Genomic DNA, 13,452 nt, shown 5'->3' on the forward strand with positions numbered 1-13,452 from the left:
GGAGGTATCTCAGGTGACATCACAGCCCAGGATGTACCTCTGGTGACATCACAACCCAGGAGGTATCTCTGGTGACATCACAACCCAGGAGGAATCTCAGGTGACATCACAACCCAGGAGGTATCTCTGGTGACATCACAGCCCAGGAGGTATCTCAGGTGACATCACAGCCCAGGAGGTATCTCTGGTGACATCACAGCCCAGGAGGTACCTCTGGTGACATCACAGCCCAGGAGGAATCTCAGGTGACATCACAGCCCAGGAGGTATCTCTGGTGACATCACAACCCAAGAGATATCTCAGGTGACATCACAACCCAAGAGGTATCTCAGGTGACATCACAGCCCAGGAGGTATCTCTGGTGACATCACAACCCAAGAGATATCTCAGGTGACATCACAACCCAAGAGGTATCTCAGGTGACATCACAGCCCAGGAGGTATCTCTGGTGACATCACAGCCCAGGAGATATCTCTGGTGACCAGGACAGGGGCCAGGGGCTGGGACAAGGGCAGAGACAGGGGCAGAGACAAGGGCCAGGACCGGGACTGGGACCGGGGCCCAAGATGGGCATGTTGGACATTTGGATCCGTGATACAAATCCCAACATTTCAGTGTGCTCTGAAACATGGTTAAAAGCTCTGTTGACGATAATTCCATTGCACTTCATGATTACAATGTTTACACATGTGATAGGCCAAAGAATGTGGTGTAGATATTTATGTGAAACACAACTTTAAGGCGGCCCAATCTCTCAATGTCTCACTTCCCAAGCAATTTGAGCTACTAGTTAGTTATAAATGTGATTTCCCAGAATGTTAATTTCTATGTTGCAGGGATCTCCCTCCTTCCACCACAGCAGGAGAAATCAATACTGTCTCTGATCTACTTAGCTCCACTCATAACATCAACTCGTGATACTGGAGGATCTGAATCTCCATTGGTTTACTCCCTCTGTCACGACTTCGGCCAGAAGTCGGCTCATCTCCTCGTTCGGCCGGCGTTCTGCGGTCGACGTCACCGGCTTTCTAGCCACCGCCGCCGATCCATTTTTTTCATTTTCCATTTTTTTTTGTCTTGTTCCCTGCACACCTGGTTTTCATTCCCCCAATCACACTGTATGTATTTATTCCTCTGTTCCCCCTCATGTCTTTGTGTGAAATTGTTTGTGTGTTACGTGTTTTGTAACGCTCCAGGCTTGCGTGCGTTTTTTTCCATGTTATTTCCCGAAGCCTGTTGGTATTGTTATACAGTTGATGTTTTGTGACTGTTTTTGCGCGCTTTACACTTTGCCTTGTTGGCTGGAGGTTTTTTTTTGACGCGGCTGCGTCCGTCTGTAATCTCTCTCCTGCCGTAATAAAGTGTGCACCTGTTCACAATTCTCTGCTCTCCTGCACCCTCATCTGATTGTCTTAGATCAGCATTGCATTGCTCTGAACTTCGTCCAACTGATTTCTGAGCCCACTCGTTTGAACGTAAAGAATCCTGCTAAATCAACTCGGATTTATCTCATACTGACAAATAAACCTGATAACCAAGCTCCAACCAAAGAGATGACGAATGAAAGATAGAGCCAACCCATGGTTCCCGCCTGAACTTCCTGAGATATTTCAGCTAAGGAACGAAAAACTTGATTTGAAGTCCGACAGACTGGTAGTTCTGCTGACTGACTCACCTTCAGAGACAAATTAGAAACAAATGTACTACTTCCATAAAAAGGGGTAAGTCTAACCATTTCATTAATTCCATGTCTAAACCCTCGTAGCGATCCAGCTATGCTATGGAAGGCTATTTAATCACTAAAAACAAGGAGCCAAACAAACAAAAGCATTTTTTTGGGGGGTGGGATGCATGCCAGCAAAGCCACTACCCAATGCAACACTAAACAATACATTCATTGGACTATAACGGTAACAAACAGTGCCCATAAAGCTGTTAGGGCCTCTACATAAAGCTGTTAGGGTCTCTACATTAAGCTGTTAGGGTCTCTACATAAAGCTGTTAGGGCCTCTACATAAAGCTGTTAGGGCCTCTACATAAAGCTGTTAGGGCCTCTACATAAAGCTGTTAGGGCCTCTACATAAAGCTGTTAGGGCCTCTACATAAAGCTGTTAGGGCCTCTACATAAAGCTGTTAGGGCCTCTACATAAAGCTGATAGGGCCTCTACATAAAGCTGTTAGGGCCTCTACATAAAGCTGTTAGGGCCTCTACATAAAGCTGTTAGGGCCTCTACATAAAGCTGTTAGGGCCTCTACATAAAGCTGTTAGGGCCTCTACATAAAGCTGTTAGGGCCTCTACATAAAGCTGTTAGGGCCTCTACATAAAGCTGTTAGGGCCTCTACATAAAGCTGTTAGGGCCTCTACATAAAGCTGTTAGGGCCTCCATAAAGCTGTTAGGGCCTCTACATAAAGCTGTTAGGGCCTCTACATAAAGCTGTTAGGGCCTAAAGCTGTTAGGGCCTCTACATAAAGCTGTTAGGGCCTCTACATAAAGCTGTTAGGGCCTCTACATAAAGCTGTTAGGGCCTCTACATAAAGCTGTTAGGGCCTCCATAAAGCTGTTAGGGCCTCTACATAAAGCTGTTAGGGCCTCTACATTAAGCTGTTAGGGCCTCTACATAAAGCTGTTAGGGCCTCTACATAAAGCTGTTAGGGCCTCTACATAAAGCTGTTAGGGCCTCTACATAAAGCTGTTAGGGCCTCTACATAAAGCTGTTAGGGCCTCTACATAGGGCCTCCATAAAGCTGTTAGGGCCTCTACATAAAGCTGTTAGGGCCTCTACATAAAGCTGTTAGGGCCTCTACATAAAGCTGTTAGGGCCTCTACATAAAGCTGTTAGGGCCTCTACATAAAGCTGTTAGGGCCTCTACATAAAGCTGTTAGGGCCTCTACATAAAGCTGTTAGGGCCTAAAGCTGTTAGGGTCTAAAGCTGTTAGGGCCTCTACATTAAGCTGTTAGGGCCTCTACATAAAGCTGTTAGGGCCTCTACATAAAGCTGTTAGGGCCTCTACATAAAGCTGTTAGGGCCTCTACATAAAGCTGTTAGGGCCTCTACATTAAGCTGTTAGGGCCTCTACATAAAGCTGTTAGGGCCTCTACATAAAGCTGTTAGGGCCTCTACATAAAGCTGTTAGGGCCTCCACATAAAGCTGTTAGGGTCTCTACATAAAGCTGTTAGAGCCTCTACGTAAAGCTGTTAGGGCCTCTACATAAAGCTGTTAGGACCTCTACATAAAGCTGTTAGGGCCTCTACATAAAGCTGTTAGGGCCTCTACATAAAGCTGTTAGGGCCTCTACATAAAGCTGTTAGGGCCTCTACATAAAGCTGACTGAAGGGCAGAGCAGATTCATGGAGTGAATCCTTACCACTGATACACCTGGCTATCAGAGGAACCTCATCTGGCAGTAAAACAGTTCATTCAGCCTCATTTACTGCCTTTTTAAAAAAACATAGCTGATATGGCTGACTTGGTTAAACAAATGTGGTTTCTATTGACAATTGAGATGTACAAACTCTGGCATAAGAGGACGACGAGCAGATAAGAGGCAATCTGTAATTTCAATTAAGACATTAATGAGCGAGCTAGGACGGACGTAGTCAATATAACTATTTGTTCACCACTTTTGAAATGTACAGCGACAGAATTCAGAAAATGAGCCGTTCTTACAGTATTCTCCCTGTACACCAAATCAGAACCGTATGATAAATAAAGGGGGCATATAAGCAGACAATGAAAGCTCTTACAATATTCAATGATTGCATTTATCTAAAACAGGCTATAGGCTACATGTGCACCATCAGGTCAGAACAGTAGGCTAAGTTATGATGGAGGAAAGGGACCAAATTATTAGGGTGAGGCACATGGGCGACTAACAGCTTACTACATAACATACACTTAGTGTACGTGTGGTGCCAGGACAACAACCTCTCCCTCAACGTGATCAAGACAAAGGAGATGATTGTGGACTACAGGAAAAGGAGGACCGAGCACGCCCCCATTCTCATCGACAGGGCTGTAGTGGAGCGGGTTGAGAGCTTCAAGTTCCTTGGTGTCCACATCACCAACAAACTAACATGCTCCAAGCAAACCATAACAGTCGTGAAGAGGGCACGACAAAACCTATTCCCCCTCAGGAGACTGAAAAGATTTGGTACGGCCTTCCCTGTAGCTCAGTTGGTAGAGCATGGTGTTTGCAACGCCAGGGTTGAGGGTTCGATTCCCACGGGGGGCCAGCACAAAAAAAAAAAAAAAAAAAAATGTATGAAATGTATGCATTTGGATAAGAGCGTCTGCTAAATGACTAAAATGTAAAAATGTAAAAAATGTATGGGTCCTCAGATCCTCAAAAAGTTCTACAGCTGCACCATCGAGAGCATCCTGACTGGTTGCATCACTGCCTGGTACGGCAACTGCTCAGCCTCTGACCGCAAGGCACTACAGAGGGTAGTGCGTACGGCCCAGTACATCACTGGGGCCAAGCTTCCTGCCATCCAGGACCTCTATACCAGGCGGTGTCAGAGGAAGGCCCTAAAAATTGTCAAAGACTCCAGCCACCCCAGTCACAGACTGTTCTCTCTGCTACCGCACGGCAAGCGGTACCAGAGCACCAAGTCTAGGTCCAAGAGGCTTCTAAACAACTTCTACTCCCAAGCCATAAGACTCATGAACATCTAATCAAATGGCTACCTAGACTATTCACATTGCCCCCCTCTCCACACCACTGCCACTCTCTGTTTTTATTTCACTACCCAAAATAGCGTACGTCATGAACATGAGCCAGCAGGCTAATGTTCCTATCCACCCAGTAAGGCCAGCAGGCTAATGTTCCTATCCACCCAGTAAGGCCAGCAGGCTAATGTTCCTATAGACCCAGTAAGGCTAACAGGCTAATGTTCCTATCCACCCAGTAAGGCTAACAGGCTAATGTTCCTATCCACCCAGTAAGGCCAGCAGGCTAATGTTCCTATCCACCCAGTAAGGCTAACAGGCTAATGTTCCTATAGACCCAGTAAGGCTAACAGGCTAATGTTCCTATAGACCCAGTAAGGCCAGCAGGCTAATGTTCCTATAGACCCAGTAAGGCCAACAGGCTAATGTTCCTATAGACCCAGTAAGGCTAGCAGGCTAATGTTCCTATCCATCTCTCTCTCTCTAACAGGCTAATGTTCCTATCCACCCAGTAAGGCTAACAGGCTAATGTTCCTATAGACCCAGTAAGGCTAACAGGCTAATGTTCCTATCCACCCAGTAAGGCTAACAGGCTAATGTTCCTATCCACCCAGTAAGGCCAGCAGGCTAATGTTCCTATCCACCCAGTAAGGCTAACAGGCTAATGTTCCTATAGACCCAGTAAGGCCAGCAGGCTAATGTTCCTATCCACCCAGTAAGGCCAGCAGGCTAATGTTCCTATAGACCCAGTAAGGCTAACAGGCTAATGTTCCTATCCACCCAGTAAGGCTAACAGGCTAATGTTCCTATCCACCCAGTAAGGCCAGCAGGCTAATGTTCCTATCCACCCAGTAAGGCTAACAGGCTAATGTTCCTATAGACCCAGTAAGGCTAACAGGCTAATGTTCCTATCCACCCAGTAAGGCTAACAGGCTAATGTTCCTATCCACCCAGTAAGGCCAGCAGGCTAATGTTCCTATCCACCCAGTAAGGCCAGCAGGCTAATGTTCCTATCGACCCAGTAAGGACAGCAGGCTAATGTTCCTATCCACCCAGTAAGGCTAACAGGCTAATGTTCCTATCCACCCAGTAAGGCCAGCAGGCTAATGTTCCTATCCACCCAGTAAGGCCAGCAGGCTAATGTTCCTATCCACTCAGTAAGGCCAGCAGGCTAATGTTCCTATCCACCCAGTAAGGCTAACAGGCTAATGTTCCTATCCACCCAGTAAGGCTAACAGGCTAATGTTCCTATTGACCCAGTAAGGCTAACAGGCTAATGTTCCTATCGACCCAGTAAGGCTAACAGGCTAATGTTCCTATCCACCCAGTAAGGCCAGCAGGCTAATGTTCCTATCCACCCAGTAAGGCTAACAGACTAATGTTCCTATCCACCCAGTAAGGCCAGCAGGCTAATGTTCCTATCCACCCAGTAAGGCCAGCAGGCTAATGTTCCTATCCACCCAGTAAGGCTAACAGGCTAATGTTCCTATCCACCCAGTAAGGCTAACAGGCTAATGTTCCTATCCACCCAGTAAGGCTAACAGGCTAATGTTCCTATCCACCCAGTAAGGCTAACAGGCTAATGTTCCTATCCACCCAGTAAGGCTAACAGGCTAATGTTCCTATCGTCTCAGTAAGGCTAACAGGCTAATGTTCCTATCCACCCAGTAAGGCCAGCAGACTAATGTTCCTATCCACCCAGTAAGGCTAACAGGCTAATGTTCCTATCCACGCAGTAAGGCTAACAGGCTAATGTTCCTATCCACCCAGTAAGGCTAACAGGCTAATGTTCCTATAGACCCAGTAAGGCTAGCAGGCTAATGTTCCTATCCACCCAGTAAGGCTAACAGACTAATGTTCCTATAGACCCAGTAAGGCTAACAGGCTAATGTTCCTATAGACCCAGTAAGGCTAACAGGCTAATGTTCCTATCCATCTCTCTCTCTCTAACAGGCTAATGTTCCTATCCACCCAGTAAGGCTAACAGGCTAATGTTCCTATCCACCCAGTAAGGCTAACAGGCTAATGTTCCTATCCACCCAGTAAGGCTAGCAGGCTAATGTTCCTATCCACCCAGTAAGGCCAGCATGCTAATGTTCCTATCCACCCAGTAAGGCCAGCAGGCTAATGTTCCTATCCACTCAGTAAGGCTAACAGGCTAATGTTCCTATCCACCCAGTAAGGCTAGCAGGCTAATGTTCCTATTGACCCAGTAAGGCCAGCAGGCTAATGTTGGTATGTACTGTAACTGTTATGAAAGTTGTATTGTATTTTGTTTTGTATTTAAACGCCACTTTAAATGTGTACATGACACGGCAAGATAATTTCCCCATGGGGACAACAAAGTCAGTAAGTAAGACAGTCTGGGTTGGTGGTGATGATCCAGTTCAGTGACGCCTGGAAGGGCAGTGACGTCGACCACTGGAGAGGGTGAACGGAATGAGCAACCCTCTATATTCAGTCTACCACTCAGCCTCTGTGTTTAAACCTCTAGATTCAGTCTACCACTCAGCCTCTGTGTTTAAACCTCTCAGTCTACCACTCAGCCTCTGTGTTTAAACCTCTCAGTCTACCACTCAGCCTCTGTGTTTAAACCTCTCAGTCTACCACTCAGCCTCTGTGTTTAAACCCTCTAGATTCAGTCTACCGCTCAGCCTCTGTGTTTAAACCCTCTAGATTCAGTCTACCACTCAGCTTCTGTGTTTAAACCCTCTATATTCAGTCTACCCCTCAGCCTCTGTGTTAAAACCTCTAGATTCAGTCTACCGCTCAGCCTCTGTGTTTAAACCTCTCAGTCTACCACTCAGCCTCTATGTTTAAACCCTCTAGATTCAGTCTACCACTCAGCCTCTGTGTTAAAACCCTATAGATTCAGTCTACCACTCAGCCTCTGTGTTTAAACCCTCTAGATTCAGTCTACCACTCAGCCTCTGTGTTTAAACCTCTAGATTCAGTCTACCACTCAGCCTCTGTGTTTAAACCCTCTAGATTCAGTCTACCACTCAGCCTCTGTGTTAAACCCTCTAGATTCAGTCTACCACTCAGCCTCTGTGTTTAAACCTCTCAGTCAACCACTCAGCCTCTGTGTTAAAACCCTCTAGATTCAGTCTACCACTCAGCCTCTGTGTTAAACCCTCTAGATTCAGTCTACCACTCAGCCTCTGTGTTTAAACCTCTATATTCAGTCTACCACTCAGCCTCTGTGTTTAAACCCTCTAGATTCAGTCTACCACTCAGCCTCTGTGTTTAAACCTCTCAGTCTACCACTCAGCCTCTGTGTTTAAACCTCTCAGTCAACCACTCAGCCTCTGTGTTAAAACCCTCTAGATTCAGTCTACCACTCAGCCTCTGTGTTTAAACCTCTATATTCAGTCTACCACTCAGCCTCTGTGTTTAAACCCTCTAGATTCAGTCTACCACTCAGCCTCTGTGTTTAAACCTCTATATTCAGTCTACCACTCAGCCTCTGTGTTAAACCTCTAGATTCAGTCTACCACTCAGCCTCTGTGTTTAAACCTCTCAGTCTACCACTCAGCCTCTGTGTTTAAACCCTCTAGATTCAGTCTACCACTCAGCCTCTGTGTTAAAACCTCTCAGTCTACCAGTCAGCCTCTGTGTTTAAACCTCTATATTCAGTCTACCACTCAGCCTCTGTGTTTAAACCTCTAGATTCAGTCTACCACTCAGCCTCTGTGTTTAAACCTCTCAGTCTACCACTCAGCCTCTGTGTTAAAACCTCTCAGTCTACCACTCAGCCTCTGTGTTAAAACCTCTCAGTCTACCACTCAGCCTCTGTGTTTAAACCCTCTAGATTCAGTCTACCACTCAGCCTCTGTGTTTAAACCCTCTAGATTCAGTCTACCACTCAGCCTCTGTGTTAAAACCCTCTATATTCAGTCTACCACTCAGCCTCTGTGTTAAAACCTCTCAGTCTACCACTCAGCCTCTGTGTTTAAACCTCTAGATTCAGTCTACCACTCAGCCTCTGTGTTAAAACCTCTCAGTCTACCAGTCAGCCTCTGTGTTTAAACCTCTATATTCAGTCTACCACTCAGCCTCTGTGTTAAACCTCTATATTCAGTCTACCACTCAGCCTCTGTGTTAAACCTCTATATTCAGTCTACCACTCAGCGTCTGTGTTTAAACCTCTCAGTCTACCACTCAGCCTCTGTGTTAAACCTCTAGATTCAGTCTACCACTCAGCCTCTGTGTTAAAACCTCTAGATTCAGTCTACCACTCAGCCTCTGTGTTTAAACCCTCTAGATTCAGTCTACCACTCAGCCTCTGTGTTTAAACCTCTCAGTCTACCACTCAGCCTCTGTGTTAAAACCTCTAGATTCAGTCTACCACTCAGCCTCTGTGTTAAAACCTCTCAGTCTACCACTCAGCCTCTGTGTTAAAACCTCTGTCTACCACTCAGCCTCTGTGTTTAAACCCTCTAGATTCAGTCTACCACTCAGCCTCTGTGTTAAAACCTCTCAGTCTACCGCTCAGCCTCTGTGTTTAAACCCTCTAGATTCAGTCTACCACTCAGCCTCTGTGTTTAAACCTCTCAGTCTACCACTCAGCCTCTGTGTTTAAACCTCTATATTCAGTCTACCACTCAGCCTCTGTGTTTAAACCCTCTAGATTCAGTCTACCACTCAGCCTCTGTGTTTAAACCTCTATATTCAGTCTACCACTCAGCCTCTGTGTTTAAACCCTCTAGATTCAGTCTACCACTCAGCCTCTGTGTTTAAACCTCTATATTCAGTCTACCACTCAGCCTCTGTGTTAAACCTCTAGATTCAGTCTACCACTCAGCCTCTGTGTTTAAACCTCTCAGTCTACCACTCAGCCTCTGTGTTTAAACCCTCTAGATTCAGTCTACCACTCAGCCTCTGTGTTAAAACCTCTCAGTCTACCAGTCAGCCTCTGTGTTTAAACCTCTATATTCAGTCTACCACTCAGCCTCTGTGTTTAAACCTCTAGATTCAGTCTACCACTCAGCCTCTGTGTTTAAACCTCTCAGTCTACCACTCAGCCTCTGTGTTAAAACCTCTCAGTCTACCACTCAGCCTCTGTGTTAAAACCTCTCAGTCTACCACTCAGCCTCTGTGTTTAAACCCTCTAGATTCAGTCTACCACTCAGCCTCTGTGTTTAAACCCTCTAGATTCAGTCTACCACTCAGCCTCTGTGTTAAAACCCTCTATATTCAGTCTACCACTCAGCCTCTGTGTTAAAACCTCTCAGTCTACCACTCAGCCTCTGTGTTTAAACCTCTAGATTCAGTCTACCACTCAGCCTCTGTGTTAAAACCTCTCAGTCTACCAGTCAGCCTCTGTGTTTAAACCTCTATATTCAGTCTACCACTCAGCCTCTGTGTTAAACCTCTATATTCAGTCTACCACTCAGCCTCTGTGTTAAACCTCTATATTCAGTCTACCACTCAGCGTCTGTGTTTAAACCTCTCAGTCTACCACTCAGCCTCTGTGTTAAACCTCTAGATTCAGTCTACCACTCAGCCTCTGTGTTAAAACCTCTAGATTCAGTCTACCACTCAGCCTCTGTGTTTAAACCCTCTAGATTCAGTCTACCACTCAGCCTCTGTGTTTAAACCTCTCAGTCTACCACTCAGCCTCTGTGTTAAAACCTCTAGATTCAGTCTACCACTCAGCCTCTGTGTTAAAACCTCTCAGTCTACCACTCAGCCTCTGTGTTAAAACCTCTGTCTACCACTCAGCCTCTGTGTTTAAACCCTCTAGATTCAGTCTACCACTCAGCCTCTGTGTTAAAACCTCTCAGTCTACCGCTCAGCCTCTGTGTTTAAACCCTCTAGATTCAGTCTACCACTCAGCCTCTGTGTTTAAACCTCTCAGTCTACCACTCAGCCTCTGTGTTTAAACCTCTATATTCAGTCTACCACTCAGCCTCTGTGTTTAAACCCTCTAGATTCAGTCTACCACTCAGCCTCTGTGTTTAAACCTCTCAGTCTACCACTCAGCCTCTGTGTTAAACCTCTATATTCAGTCTACCACTCAGCCTCTGTGTTAAACCCTCTAGATTCAGTCTACCACTCAGCCTCTGTGTTAAACCTCTATATTCAGTCTACCACTCAGCCTCTGTGTTAAACCTCTATATTCAGTCTACCACTCAGCGTCTGTGTTTAAACCTCTCAGTCTACCGCTCAGCCTCTGTGTTTAAACCCTCTAGATTCAGTCTACCACTCAGCCTCTGTGTTAAAACCTCTAGATTCAGTCTACCACTCAGCCTCTGTGTTTAAACCCTCTAGATTCAGTCTACCGCTCAGCCTCTGTGTTTAAACCTCTATATTCAGTCTACCACTCAGCCTCTGTGTTTAAACCTCTCAGTCTACCACTCAGCCTCTGTGTTAAAACCCTCTAGATTCAGTCTACCACTCAGCCTCTGTGTTTAAACCCTCTAGATTCAGTCTACCACTCAGCCTCTGTGTTTAAACCCTCTAGATTCAGTCTACCACTCAGCCTCTGTGTTTAAACCCTCTAGATTCAGTCTACCACTCAGCCTCTGTGTTTAAAACCTCTATATTCAGTCTACCGCTCAGCCTCTGTGTTAAAACCTCTCAGTCTACCACTCAGCCTCTGTGTTAAAACCTCTCAGTCTACCACTCAGCCTCTGTGTTTAAACCTCTAGATTCAGTCTACCACTCAGCCTCTGTGTTAAACCCTCTAGATTCAGTCTACCACTCAGCCTCTGTGTTTAAACCTCTATATTCAGTCTACCACTCAGCCTCTGTGTTTAAACCCTCTAGATTCAGTCTACCACTCAGCCTCTGTGTTAAAACCTCTCAGTCTACCACTCAGCCTCTGTGTTTAAACCTCTATATTCAGTCTACCACTCAGCCTCTGTGTTTAAACCTCTAGATTCAGTCTACCACTCAGCCTCTGTGTTTAAACCCTCTAGATTCAGTCTACCACTCAGCCTCTGTGTTTAAACCCTCTAGATTCAGTCTACCACTCAGCCTCTGTGTTTAAACCTCTATATTCAGTCTACCACTCAGCCTCTGTGTTTAAACCCTCTATATTCAGTCTACCACTCAGCCTCTGTGTTTAAACCCTCTATATTCAGTCTACCACTCAGCCTCTGTGTTAAACCCTCTAGATTCAGTCTACCACTCAGCCTCTGTGTTAAACCCTCTAGATTCAGTCTACCACTCAGCCTCTGTGTTTAAACCCTCTATATTCAGTCTACCACTCAGCCTCTGTGTTAAACCTCTCAGTCTACCACTCAGCCTCTGTGTTAAACCCTCTATATTCAGTCTACCACTCAGCCTCTGTGTTAAACCTCTCAGTCTACCACTCAGCCTCTGTGTTAAAACCTCTCAGTCTACCACTCAGCCTCTGTGTTAAACCCTCTATATTCAGTCTACCACTCAGCCTCTGTGTTAAAACCTCTCAGTCTACCACTCAGCCTCTGTGTTAAACCCTCTATATTCAGTCTGACATCTAATGAGCTGTCTCCTATCCTTTGCCAGGTACCTACCCATATTGTATTTTGTCATATTTTTGTATATATATTCGTATTGATGACAAAAGAACGACCAGTCTGCTATCGACAGCCATGGACAACACTGAGCCCTGCACATCTAATGGGCTGTTCCTATTGTCAGAAACAAACAGCAATCAACTGGCTCGACAGCCCTTTATTACACACCGCGTGCACACGAGAGAGAGAGACAGAGAGAGACAGAGACAGAGAGACAAAGAGAGAGACAGAGAGAGAGAGAGAGACAGAGAGAGACAGAGACAGAGAGACATAGAGAGAGAGAGAGAGAGAGACAGAGAGAGAGAGAGAGAGACAGACAGAGAGACAGAGAGAGAGAGAGACAGAGAGAGAGAGAGACAGAGAGACAGAGAGAGAGAGAGAGAGAGAGAGACACAGAGAGAGAGAGACAGAGAGAGAGAGAGAGAGAGAGAGACACAGAGAGAGAGAGACAGAGAGAGACAGAGAGAGAGAGAGAGAGAGAGAGAGAGAGAGAGAGAGAGAGAGAGGGAGAGATGACCCCAGGACAGTGAAATCTCCTTTGTCATCATCATGTTATCCTTGTATATTCGATGGTCACCAATCACCATCACATTGGCCTGGATGAGTAGTCAAAACCACTATGTCACCATCACAAATCGCCGGGAGGAGCAGTGTTGTCGGTATGACAAAGCAGCTGTAACAGTCAGCAGATGATGCTGCTAGCCCTGCAGGTATTCAGCTACTGAGAGCAGGGGACAGGGAGAGGGGACTACAGAGGGACATGAGGAACAGGGAGAGGGGACTACAGAGGGACATGGGGAACAGGGAGAGGGGACTACAGAGGGACATGGGGAACAGGGAGAGGGGACTACAGAGGGACATGAGGAACAGGGAGAGGGGACTACAGAGGGACATGAGGAACAGGGAGAGGGGACTACAGAGGGACATGGGGAACAGGGAACAGGGAGAGGGGACTACAGAGGGACATGGGGAACAGGGAGAGGGGACTACAGAGGGACATGGGGAACAGGGAGAGGGGACTACAGAGGGACATGGGGAACAGGGAACAGGGAGAGGGGACTACAGAGGGACATGAGGAACAGGGAGAGGGGACTACAGAGGGACATGAGGAACAGGGAGAGGGGACTACAGAGGGACATGGGGAACAGGGAGAGGGGACTACAGAGGGACATGGGGAACAGGGAGAGGGGACTACAGAGGGACATGGGGAACAGGGAGAGGGGACTACAGAGGGACATGGGGAACAGGGAGAGGGGACTACAGAGGGACATGG

At 46.4% G+C, this 13,452-nt stretch overlaps 1 protein-coding gene across 1 annotated transcript in view; it reads right to left on the reverse strand.

Annotated features, from left to right (window-relative positions):
* Positions 1-13,452, reverse strand: part of ca12 (carbonic anhydrase 12) — a 52,962-nt gene that overhangs the window by 21,988 nt on the left and 17,522 nt on the right. The window lies entirely within an intron of this gene.

This window comes from Salmo salar, chromosome 23 (assembly GCF_965601325.2).
Source record: "Salmo salar chromosome 23, fSalSal1, whole genome shotgun sequence".
In the NCBI taxonomy this organism is placed as follows: Eukaryota; Metazoa; Chordata; class Actinopteri; order Salmoniformes; family Salmonidae; genus Salmo; species Salmo salar.